The sequence below is a fragment of the Choloepus didactylus genome, chromosome 5 (genome assembly GCF_015220235.1).
Source record: "Choloepus didactylus isolate mChoDid1 chromosome 5, mChoDid1.pri, whole genome shotgun sequence".
Lineage (NCBI taxonomy): Eukaryota > Metazoa > Chordata > Mammalia > Pilosa > Megalonychidae > Choloepus > Choloepus didactylus.
Genome location: NC_051311.1, coordinates 39,228,157 through 39,250,481, shown reverse-complemented (window position 1 = coordinate 39,250,481; position 22,325 = coordinate 39,228,157). Strand labels below are relative to the sequence as shown.

General features: G+C 38.9%; 1 non-coding gene across 1 annotated transcript; it reads left to right on the top strand.

Moving 5' to 3' along the window:
- Positions 1 to 15,075: 15,075 nt before the first annotated feature.
- Positions 15,076 to 15,147, top strand: TRNAC-GCA. The gene has a single exon. It is a non-coding gene; the product is annotated as a tRNA-Cys (tRNA).
- The last annotated feature ends 7,178 nt before the right edge of the window (positions 15,148 to 22,325 follow it).

The window sequence follows — 22,325 nt, the reverse complement described above, 5'->3', positions numbered from 1 at the left end:
GGGCATTTAATGTTGTGGGACTTCCAAGTGGGGATATCCAGCTGGAGCCATAGGTATCACAATAGATTTAAAAAGACTTCTGCTTATGGCCAGGGTAGAGTAACAGGGACTGAATTTATCTGCCTACTTGCAACAACAAAATAATGAGTAAAATAAATGAAATAATGGGATTCAAGACACTGGACATCAGGCAACAAAGAACATCAAACCCTGAGAAATGGGAAACAAACAAGTTGAACCTTATGAGTGCCTGAACTTACTGCCTTAAGAAAGTTTGTAGGATGTGGCACAGGCAGGGGCACTCGAGGCTGAGGCTGGTGGACTCCAGGAGCTGAGGAAATGGAACTGTGAGTCTTTCGAGACAGAAGCAGCTAGAGTTTATAGGAGAGGATCCTGGAGAGTAGAGAGCTGCACAGTCAGAGGGAACCCTGGAGACCTGAAAGGAATTACCCTCAAGCGTTCAGCTGAGTACTGACTGGCACATGCGTGTGGGGAAACACTATGAGGCTGAGGAAAGAACCGTTTGAAAGGGTTAGCGGTAACAATGCCTAGCACTCATACAGAGCTGTAAACAGTGCCTGTTCTCACCAGCCATATTTGAAGACCTCATGACTCACAGGGCACTAGAAAGAATACACAGAAAAGTCTTGCCTTATTTCTAAGTGACTTACCTGCATCCCAGAACAAACCTCAAGAATATTTCTAGGAATACAAAAATATTCAGCACCAAATGAATTAAAATTCACAATATCTGGCAGGCAAAAATGATAAGGCATGCAAAGAAGCAGAAAAATACCATGATTATTAGGAGAAAAAAAATCAATCAATAGAAACTGACCCAAAACTGACACAGGTGTAAGAATTAGCAGAGAAGGACATTGAAACAGTTATAACTGCATTCCATATGTTTGAAAAGTTAAGTAGAGACATGGAAGCTATAAAAAAGACCCAAAGTAAAAATCTTGAGATGAAAACTACAATGTGTGAAGTGAAAAATACACTGGATGTGATTACCAAAGTTTAGACACTGTAGAAGAAAAAAAGACTAGTAAACTAAGAGTATAGCAGAACTATCCAAAGTGAAACATCAGGAGGAAAGAATATTAAAAGAAAAAGAGAATAGAGCACCAGTGAATTATGGGACAGATTCAGGCAGAAAGGAATTCCTGAAAGAGAGGGGAAGTGTGGAGACAGAAAAAATATCTGCAGAAACAATGGCTGACTAATTTCCAAACCTGATAAAGCTATAAACCTATAAAACTATAAAAATAAGAAATGCAATTAAAGCCAAGCATAAGACACATGAAGAAAAATGACACCAAAGTATATCACAGTCAAATTGTTCAAAACCAGTGGTAAAATCTTAAAAGCATCCACAGGTTCAAAGATACGGATAACAAAGGTATTTCACTGGAAACAATGCAAGCAAAGAGACAGTAGAGCAACATCTTTAAAGTACTGGAAAAAAAAAAAAAACCAAACCTGGCAAGCTAAAATTCTATAGTTAGTGAAAATATCTTTCCAAAACAAAGGGAAAAAACAAACATTTAAAGCATAAAAAATTGAAAGAACTCATTACCAGCAGATATACATTGAGCAAAATGTTAAAAGAAGTCCTTTCAGATAGAAGAAAATACCTGATGGAAATATGGATCTACACAAAGGAATAAAGAGCACTGGAAATGGTAATTATGTGGGTAAGTATATAACACTTTTCTTAAGTTTTAAATATCTTTTAAAATAATTGACTGTTTAAACAAAAATAATAATGTAGTGTGGGGTTTATAATATATTAAAATAAAATATACAAAAACAATAGCACAAAGGGAAAGAGAGAAACAGAAGTATACTATTTTAAAACCCTTATACTATTCACAAAATGGATAATATCACCAAAGACAGTCTGAGATAAGTTAAAGGTGTATACTATAAACCATAAAACAATGCAAAAATAGAACAACAGAGTTTTAGCTAACAGAACAACAAAGGAGATAAAATGAAATTATAAAAAGTTCAATTAATTCAAAAGAAGGCAGGAAAAGAGGGAGGGAAAGGAGAACAAAGGAAAGATGGGGCAAATAGAAAACAAATATCAAAGTGACAGATTTAAATCTAATCATATCATAAATCACATTAAATGTAAATGCTCTAAATACCTCAATTAAAAGACAGAGCTTGTCATATTAGATTAAAAAAAAGCAAGACCCAACCATATGTTGTCTGAAAGAGATGCACTCTAAATAAGAAAACAAAATAGGTTTTAAGACAAACCAGGAAAACACAGATCAGTACAAATCTGGATTTGCTATACCAACACCAGCAAAATTGATGGGTTTCTGAACAACAAATATTACCAGGGATAAAGAAGGTCATTTCATATTGATAAAGGGGTCAATTCATCAGGAGGACATAACAATCCTTAATAACAGAGCTTCAAAATACATGGAGCAAAAACTGATAGATCCACAATTCTAATACAATTTCAGTCACAGATTTCAACACCCTCACTCAACAATTGATATGGCAAGCAGAGAGAAAGTTGGTAAGAATATGGAAGACTTGGAACAAAAGTATCAATGAATTTGACCTAATTAGCATTTATAACACTCCACCTCAAATAGTATAATACACATTCTTTTCAAGTGCAAATGGAACATTTACCAAAATAGACCATATTCTGGGACATAAAACAGTCTTAAGAAGTTTAAAAGACATCATATTATACAAAATAGGTTATCTGACCACAAAGGAATTACATTAGAAATCAGTAACAGAAATATCTCCAGAAAATCCCATATATTTGGAAGCTAAAAACACACTTCCAAATAGCTATGGGTCAAAAAACAAATCAAAAAGGAAATTAGTAATTATTTGGAAGTGAATAAAAATAAAAACAACATATCAAAATGTATGGTATGTTACTAAAGCAGAACTGAGGAGAATTTTATAGCTCTAAAATGCCTGTACTAGAAAAGAAGGAAGGTCTCAAATCAAAGACTGAAGCTTCCACCTTAAGAATCTAGTAAAAGAGCAACTTGAACTTAAGCAGAAGGAAGGGAACAGCCTTAAGAATCTAGAAAAAGAACAAACTGAACCCAAATAGAAGGAAGGAAATAATACAGATCATTACCATGATAACAAAATTACACAAAGACTTTATGAGAAATGAATATTTCAGACTAATATACCTCATGAACATGGATTCAAAAATTATAAATAAAAGTTTAACAAATTAAATCCAACAATATATGAAAAGGGTAATACAATATAATCAATTTGGGTTTATCCTAAGAAAGCAAAGTTGGTTTAACATTAGAAAATCAATCCATGTAATTCACCACAACAATAGGCTAAAAAGTAAAAAACATATGATCATCTCAACAGTTGGAGAAAAAACATTTGAAAAAATCAAATGTACATTCCTGAAACTCTCAGAAAATTAAGAATAGAAGGCAATTTTGCCAACTTGATAAAGGTCATGTATGAACAGCCATCATACTTAATGGAGAAAGACTCAATGTCTTTAACCAAGATTAGGAACTTGACAGGGATGTCTGCTCTCACCATTTTTATTCAACATTGTTGAACACTGGTGCTAGTCTATGCAAATAGTCAAGGAAAAGAAACAAAAGTCATCCAGACTGAAAGGAAAAATTAAAACTGTCTTATTCACTGTTGACATGATCATCTATGTAAAAAATCCTATGACATCTACAAAAAGTTACGAGAACTAATAAGCGAGTTTAGCAAGTTTTCAGGTTACAAAGTCAATATACAAACGTCAATTGTATATCTATATACAAACAACGAATAATCATAAATTGAAATTAAAAAGAAATAACACTTAATAGAACATCAAAAATGAAAGACTTAGCGAAAATCAGATAAAAGATATGAAAGACTTGTATACTGAAAACTACAAAACTTTGCTTTATAGAAATCAAAGAACATAAAAAAATGGAGTGGTGTGCATGGGAAGACTCAATATTGTTAATATATTTATTCTCCCCAAATTGATCTTTAGATTCAGTACAATGCCATTAAAAACCAAGCAGTCTTCTTTTTCTTTTTTGTATAAATTAACAAACTTATGATAATGGGACTGATACAGCAGGGAGGAGAAAATTAATGATGCAAGAGGAAGAGGGTTACTGAAGAGATGTCTGTGACCAGGTGAGAAGAGCTAGGATCCAGAGCATAAGTGGAGGGGTTGACCTTGGCCAAGGGCACAGATAGTTCATCCATAGTGACTAGGCAGAAGGTAGAATTTATGGGCCAGATCTGGGAAGTGGGTAGATGTGTGGGTGGAAGCTCATGGATGGCCTCTCTTATTGCCTCTATTTTCTCAGTGAAGTAGAAACTGAGTTGAGGATAGGGGAGGAACTGTTGGGAGGTTTGAGGAGAGAACAGAATGCATGAAGTATTCACCTAGGCAAGTGGGAAAGTCAATGGACTAGAGATCAGTAGGCCCATCAGCAGAAAGCATTAAGAGCCCACTGGAGACAGCTGGTCATGAATCTGAAGTGAGAACAGTCAGCATGGTTATGTGTTTTTCTCCAGTCATATTCAGCTGGAAAGTGTAGGTGTGAAGTAAGTAGAGATTTTGATTAACCAGGGTTGATTTATTGCAGGACACATAAAACAAAGAAGAAGGGCAAGGGCACTGGGATTGATTGAATGATGGATAATGGCATCTGAGTTGGATAAAGAGGAATTGGAAAACATGAGCGGTGAGGGACAGCAGCCAGGTGATGGAACTGTAAATTTTTTTATTTTGAAATATAATATGTATACAGAAAAGTGATAACTTTCAAAGTACAATTTAACAAGTAGTTATGGAGAAAATTTCAAAGAATGTTATGGGTTACAGTTCCTCAATTTCATTTATTTCCTTATTGTGAAATGTAACATATATACAGAAAGATGATAACTTTCAAAATACAATTCAACAAGTAGCTATAGAGCAAATTTCAAAGAATGTTATGGGTTATAGTTCCACCATATCAGTTATTTCCTTCTAACTATTCTAATACCAAAGAAACAAATGAATTATATAAAGATTCAGTGTTTGTAATCCTTTGGTAAGTCCTATCTTGTCTGTTGCTATCCCTCCCTCTTGTCTGATCACCTTCTCAATCTTCAGGAATATCTGTCAGTGGACACCCTAACTTGTTCATATTGAAAAGGGGTGTTGACATTATGGGGAAAGAGGATGCATCTGGCTGATCTTCTTGAAGAGGCTGTTGCTTCTGGGTTTTAACTTATCTGGCACAGGAATACTCTGGAGGATTTAAGTTTCTGAAAAATAAACTTTAGTGAGTGAAACTTTTATAGAGTCTCACATAGAGACCTAGGTATTCTTTACTATTCTGTGGGACTACTGCTGATTAGGGCTTGGCTTACGGTGGCCATTTGGAATATCTAATTGGGGCATGCATTAGAGTAATCTCCAGGATAGCCTTTTGATTCTATAGCCACTGAAACCTTATTTTGTTACCTTTCTTTCCCCCCTTTTGGTCAAGAAGGCATTCTCAACCCCTCAATGCCAGGGCCAGGGTCATTCCTGGAAGTCATGTCCCACATTGCCAGGTAGATTCACTCCCCCGGGAGTCATGTCCCACATAGTGGGGAGGATGATGAGTTTATTTGCAGAGTTGGGCTTAGAGAGAGAAAGCCCACATCTGAGCAATGAAAGAGGTTTTCTGGAGGTGACTCTTAGGCACAATTGTAGGTAGGCTTAGCTTCTCCTTTACAGCCATAAGTTTCACATGAGCAAACCTCAAGATGGAGGGCCAGACTTGTTAAGTAGGGGATTCCTAATTTCACATAGCATACATTCTGTCCAAGATAAATAATCAGTGTCTCACACTATCTTCACTTAGTTGTCCAATCATCATCACTCTCAATTTTAAACAATTATCATAACCCAAAACACCCCAAAGTTCTTATCGGTCCCTAATTGTTTATCCCTAGTATTAGTGTGGTACTGGTAAGGTATTCCTATTAAATATAGTCTAAAATATGCAATAGATAGTTTTTCCCATATACCACTCTGTTGTTAACTCTTTGTACCAGTGTCATACCTTAGAAGTTGATTATGCAAGCACTTATTTATATTTGTAGTGCTAATTTGTGGGATACATGCCTTTAAACAATCCCTATCAATCATGTTTGCCTTCAATGAAGCACTGATATGTATAATCCCATTAACAAACTATCTTCACCCCTGTCCATTTCCATACCTCTAAGTTCACCCTCAACATGTTATGTACATATTAGGCAATTATTCCCCTTCACAAGCTTCTATCTCTAGGTCCCTATATTCTACATTATAAGACACTGATTTTATACTGTGGAACTGTAATTTGTAACAGAATTTCTTAATTAGAGCCATGAAGAGTTTATATGTATGCTGAGATCTTGATCCCCTTGTTCCTTGGGGTGACTGGTTGGGGTAGCTTGAGTCTTGGTTATTCACTCCCAGCCTTGAGCATCCTCAAGTATGTCATTTTTCTAAGTATGCCATGCTATGAGAAAGGTAAGAAAGCTTAATTTCAGATGAGCACTAGAAAAGCTGCTGTATTATATGTCACCTATTTTCTATTTTTGGACATTTATACATTTTCTGATTTTTCATTATTACAAACAATTTTGCAATGAGCATCCTTATACATTCATCATTGAATATTCATCTGATTGTGTTCTTAGGAAAATTCCCTAGAAATGGAATTGTGAATTAAAGGATATACACATTTTAAGCCCCCCCTTTTTGGATGTTAGCCTTTAGAAATTTTGCCTCAATTTACTTTCCCAAAGGTATGCTACTGGTGGATTTTTCTTCCTTTAAAGTTCTTATGTAAAATTACATATATACAAGAATATATGAAATGTTTATGCTTTTGAAAGCATAAAAATTAAATGAACACCTTTGTACTCATGACCCAGCTTAGGAAATAGAACATTATTGATAACATTAAAGCCCCATTGTGCTCCTGTCTTATGCATCCCGCTGTCTACTTCCAAAGTTATCTACTCTGCTGAATTTTGGTTTTTCATCCCCTAATCTTCTTCATAGTTTTATCCCATAGCCATGCACCCATAAACATTTTGCTTGTTTTTGAACTTCATATTAAAGTATATGTTATCTTACTTCTGCAACCTGCTTTTTTCTCTCAACATTGTTTCTAAGATTCATCTCTGATGATGTGTCTAGTAGTAGTTCATTTCATTTTCCTGATATATAGTTTTTCACTTTATGAATTTACTATAATTCACTTATCCTTTTACCTGTTGATGTACTGTATCAATCTGGGCCCACTCTGGAAAGAGAAACCTTGCAGTAATTTGAACAGAGAATAAATAAAAAAAAATACTAACTATAACATAGGATTGGAGTAATAAGGTCTTCATTAGTAAAAAGTAATTAGAACTCTAAAGAATACAGGAATAGTACATATAAGGAGCAGCCACTACCTCTAGGGCTGAGATAGAGCACACAAGAACTCACAACCCCAACCTGGCTGAGATCCAGATCTTATTGGAGAGGTCACGGTTGTGGCTCACAGGATAGTAAGTTACTTTGGTGTCAGGCTGGTGGAATTTGCTGGAAATCTGCCCTCCAGAGCAGGGAAAGCTGTTCACAGAGGGGTGTCTCCCTGGAAGCGCTCCACTATAAAACTGTCCAAGGAGAACTGCTAGGAGAAGCTGCTGGCCACTGTGCATTGCAGGAGCTGAACCCTGGAGAAGCCACCCACGCTGCAGACATTATCGAAGTTGAGCACTGCAGGAGCCTGCTGAGTGAACAAACCAGCACCAGAAAGCAAAACCCCCTTTTCCTGCAATGTTTCTCCAGTGCCTTCTACTGATAAATCTTCAGTGCTAGCTGGCAAAGCAAAAATATTTAAAGGATCCATATCTAATTCCACAGAGCAGGCAAAAAAGGAGAATTTGGAGCTTAGAGGCATAAATCAATAACTGACAGACATGTACCTTTTTATTTCCAATTTTTTTGCCATTTTCAAAGGGAAAAAGTTTAAACATCTATGTATTTATCTCCTGGTGCATATGTACAAGAGTTTATCTAGGGAATATACCCAGGAAATTAATTAGGGTATTTGTATGACCAGCTTTACTAAATAATGCCGAATCATTTCTCAAAGCGGTTATACCAATGTATACTCTTGCCAGTAGTGTATAAGAGTTCTCATTGGTCTATAACCTTGCCAACACTTTGTGATGTCAGACAATCTAATTTTCAGCATTTTGATGAGTGTAAATGATATATCATTTTAAATTGCATTTACCTGATGACCACTGAGGCTAAGTATTTTGCATGTTTAGTGGTCTTCCACATTTCTTTAGAGAAATGCTTGTCAAGTCCTTTGCTTAATTTTCTACTTACTGTTTGGTCATTTACTTATTGTTTTGAAGAGTTTTGTATATTTTCATTTCTTATTTGCCTGCTGGCTCCCTGTTAAGTTCTGCCAATAGAGGTCAGTAGATGGAGACTAGAAGACAGAAAGAGAAGAGAAAGGACTTGCTTGTTCCTGTCAGTGTGATCACAGGAATGATCCTTCTCACTGGGAGCATTGGTTCTAGTTCCCAGATGTCTTTTGACACTGCTAGATAGCCCCAGAGTTATCAGGCAGCAGCTGGGCAGTGTTCCACTTCAGCAAGATGTATCCTCTGAGCTCCCGAGCTACCAGCACCAGTAGCATGCAAGTCTGAGTCCTAACTCTTCAGGGCCCCTCCTCCAAGTTTGTACTTTCTAATAACTGCAACCTCCTCCCTTTTTTGTCTCAACTCTGAGAGTAAGAGCTGTTCCTGTATCATTACTTCAGTGCTCTCTTCTTACCTTTTTAAATATTCAACACTTGTTTAACCAAATCCCTATATTAAATTCTCTGTTGAAATGCTTAGGGTAGTTATTGTTTTCTGACTGTACCTTGACTGATTCAGTGATTGATAAGCCTCTTCTCCCAATCTGTGACATGCTTTCATTTTCCTTCTGGGGTATTTTAGTAAACAGAAGTTCTTAATTTCAATGAAGTAGAATGGGAAGTAGAATGCATCAATCTTTTTCATTATAGCTTGTATGTTGTATGCCTTAATTAAGAAAGCCTTCTCCTACTCAAAGATTGTAAAGGTTTTCTCATATCTTCTTTTTAAAATTTTAAAAATTTGTCTTTCACATTTCAATCTTGAATCCTCCTGGAATTTATTTTGTGTATGGATATCCATTTGTCCTTGCACTAGTTATTGGAACATTGATCCTTTCCCCACCGACATACAATGCCACCTTGCTCATGTATCAAGTTTCTGTATATGGATAGGTCCATTTCTGAGGTCTCTATTCTATTTTATTGGTCTTGTCTATCCTTATGCCAATACTACGTTGCCTTATAGCTTTATACTATCTTGATATCTAATATAGCTAGTTCCCTTGTCTTGTTCTTTTCCTTCAAGAATATTGTAGCTAGTCCCAGCTCTTTGCTTTTCCACATAACTTTTAGCATAAGTGTGCCAAGTACCATGAAAATCACTATTGGGATTTTGCTTGGAATTGCATTAATTATATAGATCAATTTGGGGGGCATTATCATCTTTGCAAAATTGTGTATTCCTATCCAAAAAACTGCATATCTCTCCATTTATTTAGGTCTCCTTTAATGTCTTTCAATGAAGCTTTATATTTATTCCTAGGAACTCTGTACTTTTGTTACTAATGTAAGTGGTATCTTTTAAAATTTTTTCATTTTCTAACTTTTCATTACTGTTATATAGAAATATACTTGATTTTCAATGAACTCATTTTATATATTACATTTTATTAAACTTAACAATTCAAATAATGTGTAGAATATTTTGTGTTTTCCACATAGACAATCATATCATCCATAAGTACTGGGTGTTTTGTTTCTTCTATTCCATTTTAAAATCTTTTCATTTTTTCTTTTTTTTTTCTCTCTTACTATACAGGCTGTAGCCTTAGGTACAATTTTAAATAGGAACAATGAAAACAGACATCTTGTCTTGTTTCTAGTTTCCAAGGGAATGTTTCTAACATTTCACCATTAAGTGTGATGATTGCTGGAGGTTTTTTGTAGACACTCCCCAATGGATTTTTTTAGTTTTTTTTTTTTGGGGGGGGGGAGACAAGAGGAATTTTAATAAGGGGATTTATGTAACTCCTTTCTTCCCTTTTTTCCCTTTTTCAATAAAAGAGTGGAAACATTGCTAAGGGAGACAGAAACTCAATAAGGGAGAGTAGTACCATGTAGCTGTGAATTTGCTCAACTCCCCTGGCAAGAAGGAGTAGAACCGAAACTTTGGGGAATGTAAATGTTTAAGTTTGGAAAACAACTCACCATGAAAACAACAACAATGTTCATTTAGTGGTGGTATGTGCCAGTTTGAAGCTATTTGGGATCCCAGAAAAACCATGATCTTTTAATCCAATCTTGCTGGATGGAAACTTTTGATTGAATGCTTCCATGGAGATGTGACCCACACAACTATGGATGAGATCTTTTGATTAGATTATTTCCATGGAGGTGTTACCCTGCCCATTCAGGGTGGGTCTTGATTAGTTCACTGGAGTACTTAAGAGAGCTCAAGAGCTGACTCAGAAAGTTGGAGATGCTTGGAGATGCAGACAGAAAGACATTTGGAGATGCTAATTTTAGAGATGAAGCTCAGAGTTTGCCCCAGAGAAGCTAAAAGAGGAGCCACAGAGGCTTAGAGAGAAACACCCTGGGAGAACAAGCAAGGATGCACAGGAGCTAAGAGAGAGAAGCTTAGTAGAGACAAAAGCCCAGAGACATTTTGGAGAAGGCCATTTTGAAATCAGAACCCAGGAGCAAAGGTCCAGGAGATGCCAGCTAACAGAGGTGTTCTGGATGCCATCAGCCTTTCCTCATTGACGGTATCCTCTTGTTGATGCCTTAGTTTGGACACTTTTATGGATATTTGTAACCTAATAAATCCCCTTTATAAAAGCCAATCCATTTCTTGTATTTTGCATAATGGCAGCTTTAACAAACTGGAACATGGTACTTCAGATAATTTATCTTTACTTTATACTTAAGTATCTTTGTTAATTTTCCTATCTTTTATTCCATTCAACAAATATTTATTGCATACCAACTTCTAGTTTTAATGTTGTGTTAGGCACTATAAAGAGATACAAAGGGATTGTATTTTTACTTTTCAACAATGAACATTTTATTATCTGTGCTGGACTAAATATAAAAAACCAAATTAAATTAACTGAATGATGAGGGAAAATTACTCTTGTTCTTATTTTCCTTTGCAAATCTCTGTGCATTCAGAGTTTTAGTCCCCACGACAGTTATCACAGGCACTTTCACTACTCTATATGCCCCTTTGGGTGGTTATGTTTTTTCTGTATTTTGTCCTCAGGAGTGGCCTCAATGTAGGAGTGTCGGCCAGGGGAAAGGTTCACTTCCTAGGGCCCATCGCGTTGTGCCTCAGGGCAGTGGTTTGGTCAGTAGAGGGAGGCTTCTCTGGTCCTTGTTCTGGAGCCCAATTCTTGCTGCTCCAACTGTGCTGATCTTCTTGTTTGAAGCCCTTTGGGAAAGCTGGGGCTGCTTCCACAAGCTGGGGATTGTGGCCTCCCAGGCCAAATGTCTCCCCTGCAGTCAGGCAAGGCCCTGCCAAAAGCCAAGAAGTAGCTATGGTGAAAGGAAAGAAGAGGAGAGAGGAGATGGGTGACAAAATCCCCAAGTCCATCCATTGGTGTAGGGGATGAGGATGGGAGAGGGAGGGATTGCAGAGGAGAAAGTTTAAAGCAGATGGAACAGATGGTGAGGAAAGGAAGGAAGAACAGAGTGGCCCAGCTTTTAGCAATGATTTTTCAAGTGGTGCCTTCAAACTTGAAGTGACCGTGAGCAGAGGCAGCTTTTGGGGACCAAAATATGGAGGGGGTCCATGTGGAAGTGTAACCAGCACCCTGCTGGCAACAGTGCCAGGCAGAACCCTGTTCCAGGTTTGGGACTTTCATGGCAGAAAGAATTCAGAGACGAGAGGGGCAGTAGGAATAATTAGTAAAGTCTGTTAAAGAAAGAGAGAAAGAATACACATTAAAGAGAATGCAGGCAAGTTCAAGGGAGAAGCACACACTGCGTGGCAGTAGATTAGCTTCTTTTATAGGAAGTTTTGCTGGTGTCAGGTTTCCATAGTGATCTTTGAACACTAGGGGCTTACAAGGGTTGTATTAACCATGGTTTGCATTAACTAGGTGTCTTCTTTGTTCTAGAGGGAGATAGCTATCAGGACTTGTGGCCTGCCATCACGTATACAAAATTTGTCCTGGCAGATGTTTAACAATATTTATGACCCCACGCTTTTTGTCATTAACTAAGGAATTTGCTTTGGGTCCATGATTTTATGGTTTGGGGACGCTTCAGAACTTTAGGGGAAATTTTGGCCTCATGAAGCCTGCAGTCAAAGCTTTACAGGTTTGCCTTAACTCTTTTGCAGCTGAATAGAAGACCAGGGACCACAGCCTTGATGCCCTATTCCAACCTGCCTCAGAAGAAGAGGGTCAAAAGGTGATAATTTGCTATAGGGCAAATTTTCCAGATTCCCAGAACTTAACTAAAAATTAATAGAATTCATTATATAAGTGTGAGTATTGCAGAACAGGTACAAAGGTGTATATTAGACACTTCTAATAGGCAAGTAGGTATAGTTCTGGGGTAGAGCATTTGACCACAGTTCAAGAGGTCCCTGGTTTAAATCCAGGTTTCCCCTGTGGGAAGATCAGTTTTAGTACCTGACACAGTTTAGCAATATATTCTAGCTATTCCAAATGGCACTTTCAGGTTGGCTCATCTCATCTGGCAGATTGAGGAGTGTAGTAGTTGGTGAGAGGGAAGCAGATGGAGAGGAGGTAGAAAGGAATCTAGGTCCTCTCTTGGGCTGGAATAATGTAAAGATCCTAGAACCAGAAATAGGGTTCTAGTCATGACCATGTTATAATTGTGTTGCGTGGGGATAGGCAGGTCTCTCATTATAGTCATTTGTCTTTTTCAGGTGTATATATGCATAGGCAGACAAAAAGTTAAGGTTTCCCAAACACGTTTGAACATCAGAATTACCTAGGGAGTGTGGTTAACAATACAAATTCCCTGGGTTCCATCTCCATAGATTCCAATTTGTTAAGTCTGAGTTGTTTTATTTTTCCATTTTCTTCTCATCCACCTGCATCACAGAAACACCAGATGATTCTCCTGGGCTGCCAAATTTAGCGACCACTGCACTTGATAATTCTAAAAGCCCTTCTAGTATAACTTTAATGACTTTCCAAGCTGATATATAAGTCACAAATTGAGGGGAGAAGAGGCTGCAGGGCTCTAGACAGCCAGGTGGGAGGAGGTAGTGGACTGTGGAAAGGAGAAAGTAAACAGGAATGTTTGAAGTGGAGTTGTTCTCATGGACTGAGCATAATGAGAGGTTGATGTGTTTGAGGACTAACCGTGGTTACGTAGGTGAAAAGATGCTTACTAGACAGAACAAGTGATGTGAGTATAACCCGAAGGTAGAACATTCCCCTCGGATCAAGTAGTCTCTGATTCAAATCCATGTGCTTCCTACCCCCCTTTTAGTTTTTCTCAACCTTGTGAATATGACGAATGCCATTGAGTTGTACACTTGAAAGAGGAAAATATGGGAAATTTCAAGTTGTATTTATGGTATCACAACAAGTCCAAAACAAAACAAAGCAAAACAGTTCCCTGCTTCACATCCAGAGGTCCCCTTTTAGCCCTTATGCTATGTTGCCTCAATGATGCTTCACAGACTACTATTCTCTGATCCAGGTTATGGACTGGGAAGTACTTGAACTCCTCCAGCCACCATCCTCATGTTTAATTGGACAGATCCTCAACACTGGAGACATGTGTGAAGATGTGACTCCTACATGTTTCTCAAAGGTGGTTGAGCAGGATCTCTTCCAATTGCTGTTCTGTCAATTATAACACGAAGGAAACAGACAAGTAAATCCTAAATTCCCTTCAAGATATAATTGTCAATTCTTCTCAGTTATGCTGCCATCACCACAGACCAAAGGAAAGTGAGGATGCATAAAGGAAAGCAGGGATTAGGGTTGGGGAAACCTGGAGAATAGGAAGGAGCCCCTCTGGCATGAGTTCATGGAAGTATTGGTTGCTGGTCATAACTGAGTTCTTGAAATAAAGGATTTCCAGTGTGGTTAATGGGTTGGGGCTAACAATTTATATACAGTGGCAAAAGTGCTTATTAGCCAACTATTATAGGTAAGGGGACATAGCTCAGGGGTCAAGCATTTGACTGCAGATCAAGAGGTCCCTGGTTTAAATCCAGGTGCCCCCTACCTCATTGGTTTTCTTGGTCAAAGAAGCAATTGCTAGTGTTTTGATGCAGACTTCTGCTTGCTTCTCCAGGGCAGACCAGTGGGCTGTACATATAGAACACTTGCCAGGAACACACAGTAACAAGTAACCCAAAGCTGTCACCCTCAACACCCTTCTTACCACCAAGACAGCTGGCACACTGGGGTGATGGACAGATAGATGGAGACATATTGCACCTTCAGGGTCTCATGTAGGGTAGGCCTTTTCCTTTGGTTACCTGGTTTCTCACACGCCATATCTCCCTCATACAGCTGCTTCAAACTCTAGGCCCAAACCCTGGCCTAGCTACTCTACCAGAAGAAACAAGGATTCAGCAGTTGGAACTCTTTAAAGCCATCTGATCTATAGCTTATTTCTATATTCACTGGGGGCGCCGGCAAGGAGTCCCTGAGTACTTTAAACCCATTGGCCAGCTATCAGGCCAAACCAAAAGGGCAAGGGCTAATAATGGGCTGAGGGTTCTTCTCTGTTATTGGCCCTACTGGGACCTCCCAGGGACTGAGGTCAGGAAAACAGCGGAACTGTGGGAAGATATCTTTTGAATAGTCATGCCTGGCAGGTTCCAAGAAGCCAGTTATGAATGGGAGCAATAATTAAATTTTATAGAGCTGAGTGTTGCAAGACATGTGAAAAGTAACAACTAAGTTAAACTAGTATGTCAGGGGGTATAGCTCAGGGGTAGAGCATTTGACTGCAGATCAAGAGGTCCCTGGTTCAAATCCAGGTGCCCCCTTATTTAACCACAATTTTGGTGGTGGAGGCTACCTACATCCTCCTTACAGGGGCCCTATACAAAGGCTTTCAAGATCTCCGCTGGTTGGAGCAGGTAGGAACACACCATTTGGTAGCTGGGGACATTCACGTACTCCTAAAGTGGGTTCTATGCAAAGGCCTCAGTGTTCTCCACTAATTGGGGTCCCTAGGATCAACCCCACAGAACCTCTCTCTTGGGCCTGCATAACATGGAGTTGCAGTGATGTTGCTTTCCTAAGGGTGGGGCTCATATCCTCAATATCACTGTGTGCCAATTTGGATGTATTATGTCCCCTAAATCGCCATTATCTTTGATGCAATGTTGTGGGTGCAGATGTATTTAGTCTTGAGTAGGCTGGAACCTTTGGGTTAGGTTGTTTCCAAGGAGATGTGACCCACCCAACTGTGAGGGACACCTTTGGTTAGGGTGTGACCTGTGATTGAATGTTTCCATGGAGGTGTGGCCACACCCATTCAGTGTGGGCCTTCATTAGTTCACTGGGGTCTTATAAAGGGGCTTACAAACAGAAGGACTTCAGAGCAACTGAGAGTGACATTCTGAAGAGGAGCTACAGCAATAGAGGACAAAATACCCCATGAACAACATTTTGGAGAGCACCATTTTGAAATGCAAACTGGATCAAGTGGATCCCAGCCACGTGCCTTTTGAGTTAAACGGTTTTCCAGATGCCAATGATAATCCTTCAGTGAAGGTACCCTATTGTTGATGCCTTCCCTTGGACATTTTATGGCCTTAAGACCATAACTTTGTAACCAAGTAAACCTCCTTTAAAAAGCCAATCTATTCTGGTATTTTGCATAATGGCAGTATTAGCAAACTGGAACAGATTTCGGTAGCAGAGAAGTGGGGTGCTGCTGAGTTTGCAAATACCAAACATGTTGGAATGGCTTTTTAAATGGGTAAGGGGAAGATTCTGGAAGAATTGTGAGGTACTTAATAGAAAAGGCCTAGACTACTTAGAAGAGACTGTGGAAATATGGACTCTAAAGATACTTCTGATAAGACCTTGAGCAGAAATGATGAATGTGTCATTGCCAACTGGAAGAAAGGTGATCCTTGTTTTAAAATGGCAGAGAATTTGGCAAAATTGAGTCCTGGTTGTGAATGGAAGGCAGAATTTGAAAGCAATGAGCTGGGATATTTAGCTGAGGAGATTTCAAAACTAAATATTGAAAGTGCAGCCTGGCTTCTACTTGCAGCTTATAGTAAAATGCAACAGGACAGAAAACAGAGATAAATTGAGAAAGGAATGCTTGGGTACAAAGCAACCCAAAATTGATGGCTTAGAAGATTCTGGGCTTCCAGAAAGTGTAACCCTAGAGGCTATAGCCCCGCATGAGGATTTAACCAAATATGGAAACTGACCATCATACCAGTACAAGCCAGGATTGGAGATGGAGTTATACAGAAAGGATTTGTGGAAACTACTGTTATCTGATGGCCTTGACCCATGTGTGCTTCTTGCCAAGCCAACCAGATATTTGCAAGATCTGTAAATATGGAGTCATTGACAGTCTGGACTGGAGGGGACACAGAAGGAACAAATTGAAGGAAAAATTTCTTCAAGGACAGAATCATGGAAATTGAGGTTTGGAGTAAAGAAATCTCTGGCAAGAAGAGCAGAGCAACCCAGGCACATGAAAAGGGTGAGTTTGCCCCAGAGGTAGAGGGCAGGCCTTCTGCCTGGATGTGCAGGAAGAGGGCTGCCACCCCAGGCCCCAGAAAGGGTTGAGAACATTCCCCCTGGGATTGGGGAGAGCCTGGCTGCCACCCCACTGTTCAGAGAGGGGATAGCCTTTGCCCCAGACAGAGTCTATGTGACACCCCGATGTTTGAGGTGGGTGGGGCCGAGAAGAAGGTGGTCTCCCCAACGTGTGGATATGTTGGAGCACTCACCCCAGTGTTTGCAGAGAAAAGGGCTTTCATGAAGGCCCTTGGAAAGGGATTGGACTCCCACTCTCTCAAGCCCCAAGGATAAACATGTCATTCTATAAATGACTCTCAGACTTTGAAATCTAATGAAGTTTGCCCTGCAGCTTTTAGGAACAGCTTTGGTCCTGTTAACCCAGTTTTCCTTTATGTTTCACCTTATGGCAATGGGAATGTTTATCCTATGACTGTCCCTCCTATGTATATTGGAAGCAGATAAATTTTTCTAAGTTTCACAGGTTCACAGCCAGAGGACAAATTTGCCTTAGGACAGACCATGCCTGTAACTGATTTTGATGGGATCTTGTACTTAACTATTTTTACTGTCATGACTTAAATTTTTGTGATATTGTGATGGGATGAATGTATTTTGTATATGGAAAGATCATGTCATTTTCGGTTCCAGGGGATGGAATGTCCCAGTTTAGATGTATTATTTCCCCCAAAACACCATTATCTTTGATGCAATGTTGTGGGGGCAGATGTATTTAGTCTTGATTAGATTGGAACCTTTGGATTAGGTTGTTTCCATGGGGATGTGACCCACTCAACTGTGAGTGACACCTTTGGTTAGGGTGTGACCTGTGATTGAATGTTTCTGTGGAGGTATGGCCCTGACTATTCAGTATGGGCCTTGATTAGTTCACTGGAGTCTTAAAAAGGGGCTCACAATCGGAAGGACTTCAGAGCAACTGAAAGTGACATTTTGAAGAGGAGCTGCAGCTAAGAGAGGACAAATTCCCCATGAGCAACATTTTGAAACACAACCTGGGAGCAAGCAGAGGCCAGCCACATGCCTTCTGAGTTAAGAGAGGTTATCTGGATGCCAATGGCCATTCTTCAGTGAAGGTACCCTATTGTTGATGCCTTATCTTGGACATTTTATGGCTTTAAGACTACAACTTTGTAACCAAATAAACTCCCTTTAAAAAGCCAATCCATTTCTGCTGTTTTGCATAATAGCAGCATTAGGAAACTGGAACACATTTTAATCCCTGAAAGCACATGCTGCCATGGAATCCTCCAGCCTCACACTGTCTAGAACAGAACACACATAGCATCTCTCAGAAACTAATCTGTGAAAGCAGGAATGTAGACAGACTGAGTTTTCCTTAGTATGGCTAAATGTTAAAAGAGGGCCCCAGCACGGAGATAACCTGCAAAGACGCAGATAAAAATTTTATTTATAAATCAAATAGCATTTAGTGGCATTCAATGACTAAGTATGGGCCAAGTCTTCAAGAATCAAGAACAAAGAGGAAAACGAATGAAGTTCAGATACATGAGACAACATAGATGAACCTTGAAGATGTGACATGGAGAAAAATAAGCCAAACACAAATGGGCAAATATGGTATGGTCTTGCTGATGTGAAAAATCAGAATATGCAAAATCATAGTGGAGAGCTAATGCTTAGTTGATATGGAATTGCTGTTTGGGTGATCAAAAAGGTTTGCGAAAGGACAGTGGTGGTGGTAGCACAACATTGTGAACATAACTAACACCAGTGAATTATATTTTGAATGTTACTAGAACCGAGATTGTAAAAGAAAAACCATAGGACTGTACAACCCAAACAGTGAACCCTTTGTAACATGTGTACTATAGTTAATAGTACAGTTGTAATAATATACTTTAATGAATTGTAACAGAGGTACCACACCAAGGCCTAGTGGGAATAATGGGGAGGGGGCTGTATGGGAGCTCTGTGTTTTCTGCATGATTCTTTTGTAAATTTATGACATCTCTCATAATAATTGTGAAAGGAAGCATCAAGAAAAGCAAATACTGGAGAGAATCTGATTTCCTGGGTCACAGAATTATAATATTTGTATACCCAGTTTTCAGGGAAACATCACAAGACAGCCAAAGAAAAGGAAAGTAGGGCCTCTTTGAAGGAAGAAAAGTAAAGTGACAGAAACCATCCCTGTGGAAACCCAGACACTGGACCCACTAGGGAAAGCCTTCAAACCAACTGTGGAAACAGGCTCAAGGAGCTGAAGGGAAACACAAACAGACAGCCCAGGGAATAAGGAAAACTACATTGAATAAAATAAGATTACAAAGAGACAGACACTATGAAAGGAGCCAAATAGAATTTCTGGAACTGAAAAGTAGAGCAACTGAAATAAAAAGACTCACTTGAGGCTTTCAACAACTGATTTAAACAGGCAGACGAAAGAACCAGCAAACTTGAATGCAGGATAACTGAAATTACCCAGTATGAGCAGCAGAAAGTCAAAGGAATGAAGAAATGTGAACTGACCCTGAGGGACCTGTGGAACACCCTCAAATAGACCAACATACATATTATGTGAACCCTAGAAGTCGAGGACAGAGAGAAAGAGACAGAAAGAATATTTGAAGAAATAAAGGCTGCAAACTTCCCAGATTGGATGAAAGACATGAATCTATACACTTAAGAGATCAACAAACTCCAAGCGGGATAAACACAAAGAGATCACACTGAGGCATATTCCAAAGTTAAATTGTGAAAAGCCAAAGACAAAGTGACTCTTGCAAACAGCAAGATAGAACCAACTCATCATAAACAAGGGATCCTCAATAAGATGAAAAACTGACTTTTCATTTGAAACCATGGAGATCAGTGCGCTGACATATATCACGGGCTGACAGAAAACAAACAAGCTTGTCAGCCAAATTTCTTTCAAGCATGGAGACATTAAGACAGGTCCGGGGAAAAAATACAGAGAAAACTGAGTAAGATCATTACCAGTAGACCTGCCCTACAAGGATGCCCTTGGGAGTCCTTCAGACTGAAATGAAGGAACACCACAGACTAAGTTGAAGCCATCCATAGACCTAAAGAACAATGGAGAACATAAGTACAAAGAGAAATATAAAAGCTGGTATTGTGCTTCTGCTTGGGAGCTCCTCTCTTTAACTATATGATTTAAAAGGCTAAGGTATGAAACAAAAAATTATAAATCTGTGTTAAAGCATCCATAAAGTTATAGATCTACTCAGTGAAGATAGCAGTGTAAAAGTGATGGACTGAGATATAGAGAGACAAGGTGGCTGTATGCCATTGAAACTATACAGGCATCACACAATCAAAGTTGATTTAAGTCTGAGAAGCTAATGTAATCGCCAGAACAGCCAAGGAGAAAAGAACCAAAAAACATGCAGGAAAAAAAAGAGAAAGGGGATAAAAATGGACAAATAAATGACATACAAATAAAGGAGGAAATGGAGGACTTGAGGGACAAAAATCATATAAGACATATGGAAAAACAATTTGCTAAATGGCAGAAGTAAGTCCTTCCTTATCAGCAGTTACTTCTCAAATGTCTTTGTATGCCTTCAGTGCTATGGTAGTGCGGCCCCTCATAATCAGTTAGCGAGTGTCCTCTGCTTCAGTTTTTCTAAGAGATACATAAGAATTAGTGTTAATTGGTCTTTACCAGAGAAGCCATTTAATCCTGGGCTTTTCTTTGATGGTATGTTTTGATTACTGATTCAATATCTTCACTTGTTACAGGTCTGTGCTAGGCTGATTTATGCATCCCAATGAACACATGTCCTTAGTGTCAATCTGCCTGTCTGTGTGTGTGAAACCATTGTAAATAGGATCTTTTGAAGATGTTCTTTTTAGTTGAGATGTAGCCCAAATGAATGAGGCTGGGTCTTAATCCAGAATACTGGAGGCTTTATAATCTGAACCAGGAACTGCCAGAAGCTAGAAGTGAGTGGACATTGCCTTGTTATGGGAGGAGAAATGCAAGACAAGGGACCCCCAACATGGCCAGCAGCAGGACTACCATTCTACCGTCTTTGCAGTAGTAAGCAACCTTTGCTGATGCCTTGATTTTGGACTTCTTCTAGCATCATGACCGTGAGCCAATTAATTCCCATTGTTTCAGCCCAAACCAGTTTGTTGTATTTGTAATAGCAGCTCAGGCTCACTGAGACAGCTCTATTCAGATGTTTTCTGTTTCTATTTGAATCAATTTTGCAATTTAGTGTTTCTTAGAAGTTGCCATTTCACCTACGTCATGGGATTTGTTGGCATACAGTTGGTCAAATTACGCTCTTATAACCATTTTGCGTTGGGCAGATTCAGTAGTAAAGGCTATCCTTTCATTTGTGATTTCTGAAGAAACTGTTCTCTCTCCTTCAAATAATCTCATCCCTCTGTTGAAAGATCATTTGGCCCTAGATGAGAGGGTTTATTTCTGTGCTCTCAATCCTATTTTGATGGTCTCTCTGACTACCCATAAGGGTAGTCAGAGAATTAAGAAACCAATTCCACTTGAAGTAGAATCAGGAAGAATAAAATTCTAAAGCGTAACTTTAACAAAGCAGGAGCAGGGTTTGTACATGGAAAACTACAAAACATTGCTGAAAGAGTTAAAGAGACATCAAGAGAAATAAAGACATACAGTGTGCATGGATTGGAAGACCCAATATTGTGAAGATGTCCCTAATACCTAAAATGATCCACAGATTCAGTGCAATCCTCACCGAGTCCTAATGGTGTTTACTGCATATAGAAAGAACCATCCTACAATTCAGAATGAATATGAAGGGACTGGGGATAGGTCAATTAGTCTTGAAAGGGAAGAGAAAAGTTAGAGGATTCACACTTCCTTTTAGAAAATCTACAATACATTCATAGCAATGAAAGCAAATGCCTTTTTGTGGTAGGAATACTGGGTATCCACATGGCTATTATACCCAAAACAGGAAATAGTCCTCACTTTGTATTCTTTGATATTTGATGAGGGTATAGGGAAATTGGCCACCATGGACACTGTTGGCAGGATTCTAAGATTTCCACTGTAGAAAAGAATTGGGTGGTCCTCAGACAGTTGATCTCAGAATTACCATAGGAAACACCAATTGTTCTTGTACGTTTATATGCCCCCAAAAATAGAAAGTGAGGACTTGAGCAGATACTTGGACACCAATGTTCATTGCAGAACTATTCATAAAACCAAAAGATGGATACAACTCAAGTGTCAGCAACAGAAGAATGGACAAACAAAAAGGGCTTTATAAAGACAATGGACTATTATGTATCCATAAGAAGTAATGAAGTGCTGATACACATTACAACATGCATGAACCTTGAAGAAACAACATTGAGGGAAAGAGGTCAGACCACAAAGGGCAAATACTGTATCATTTGACTGACATGAAATACTTAGAATAACCAAGTTCACAGAACAAAAATTAGATTACAG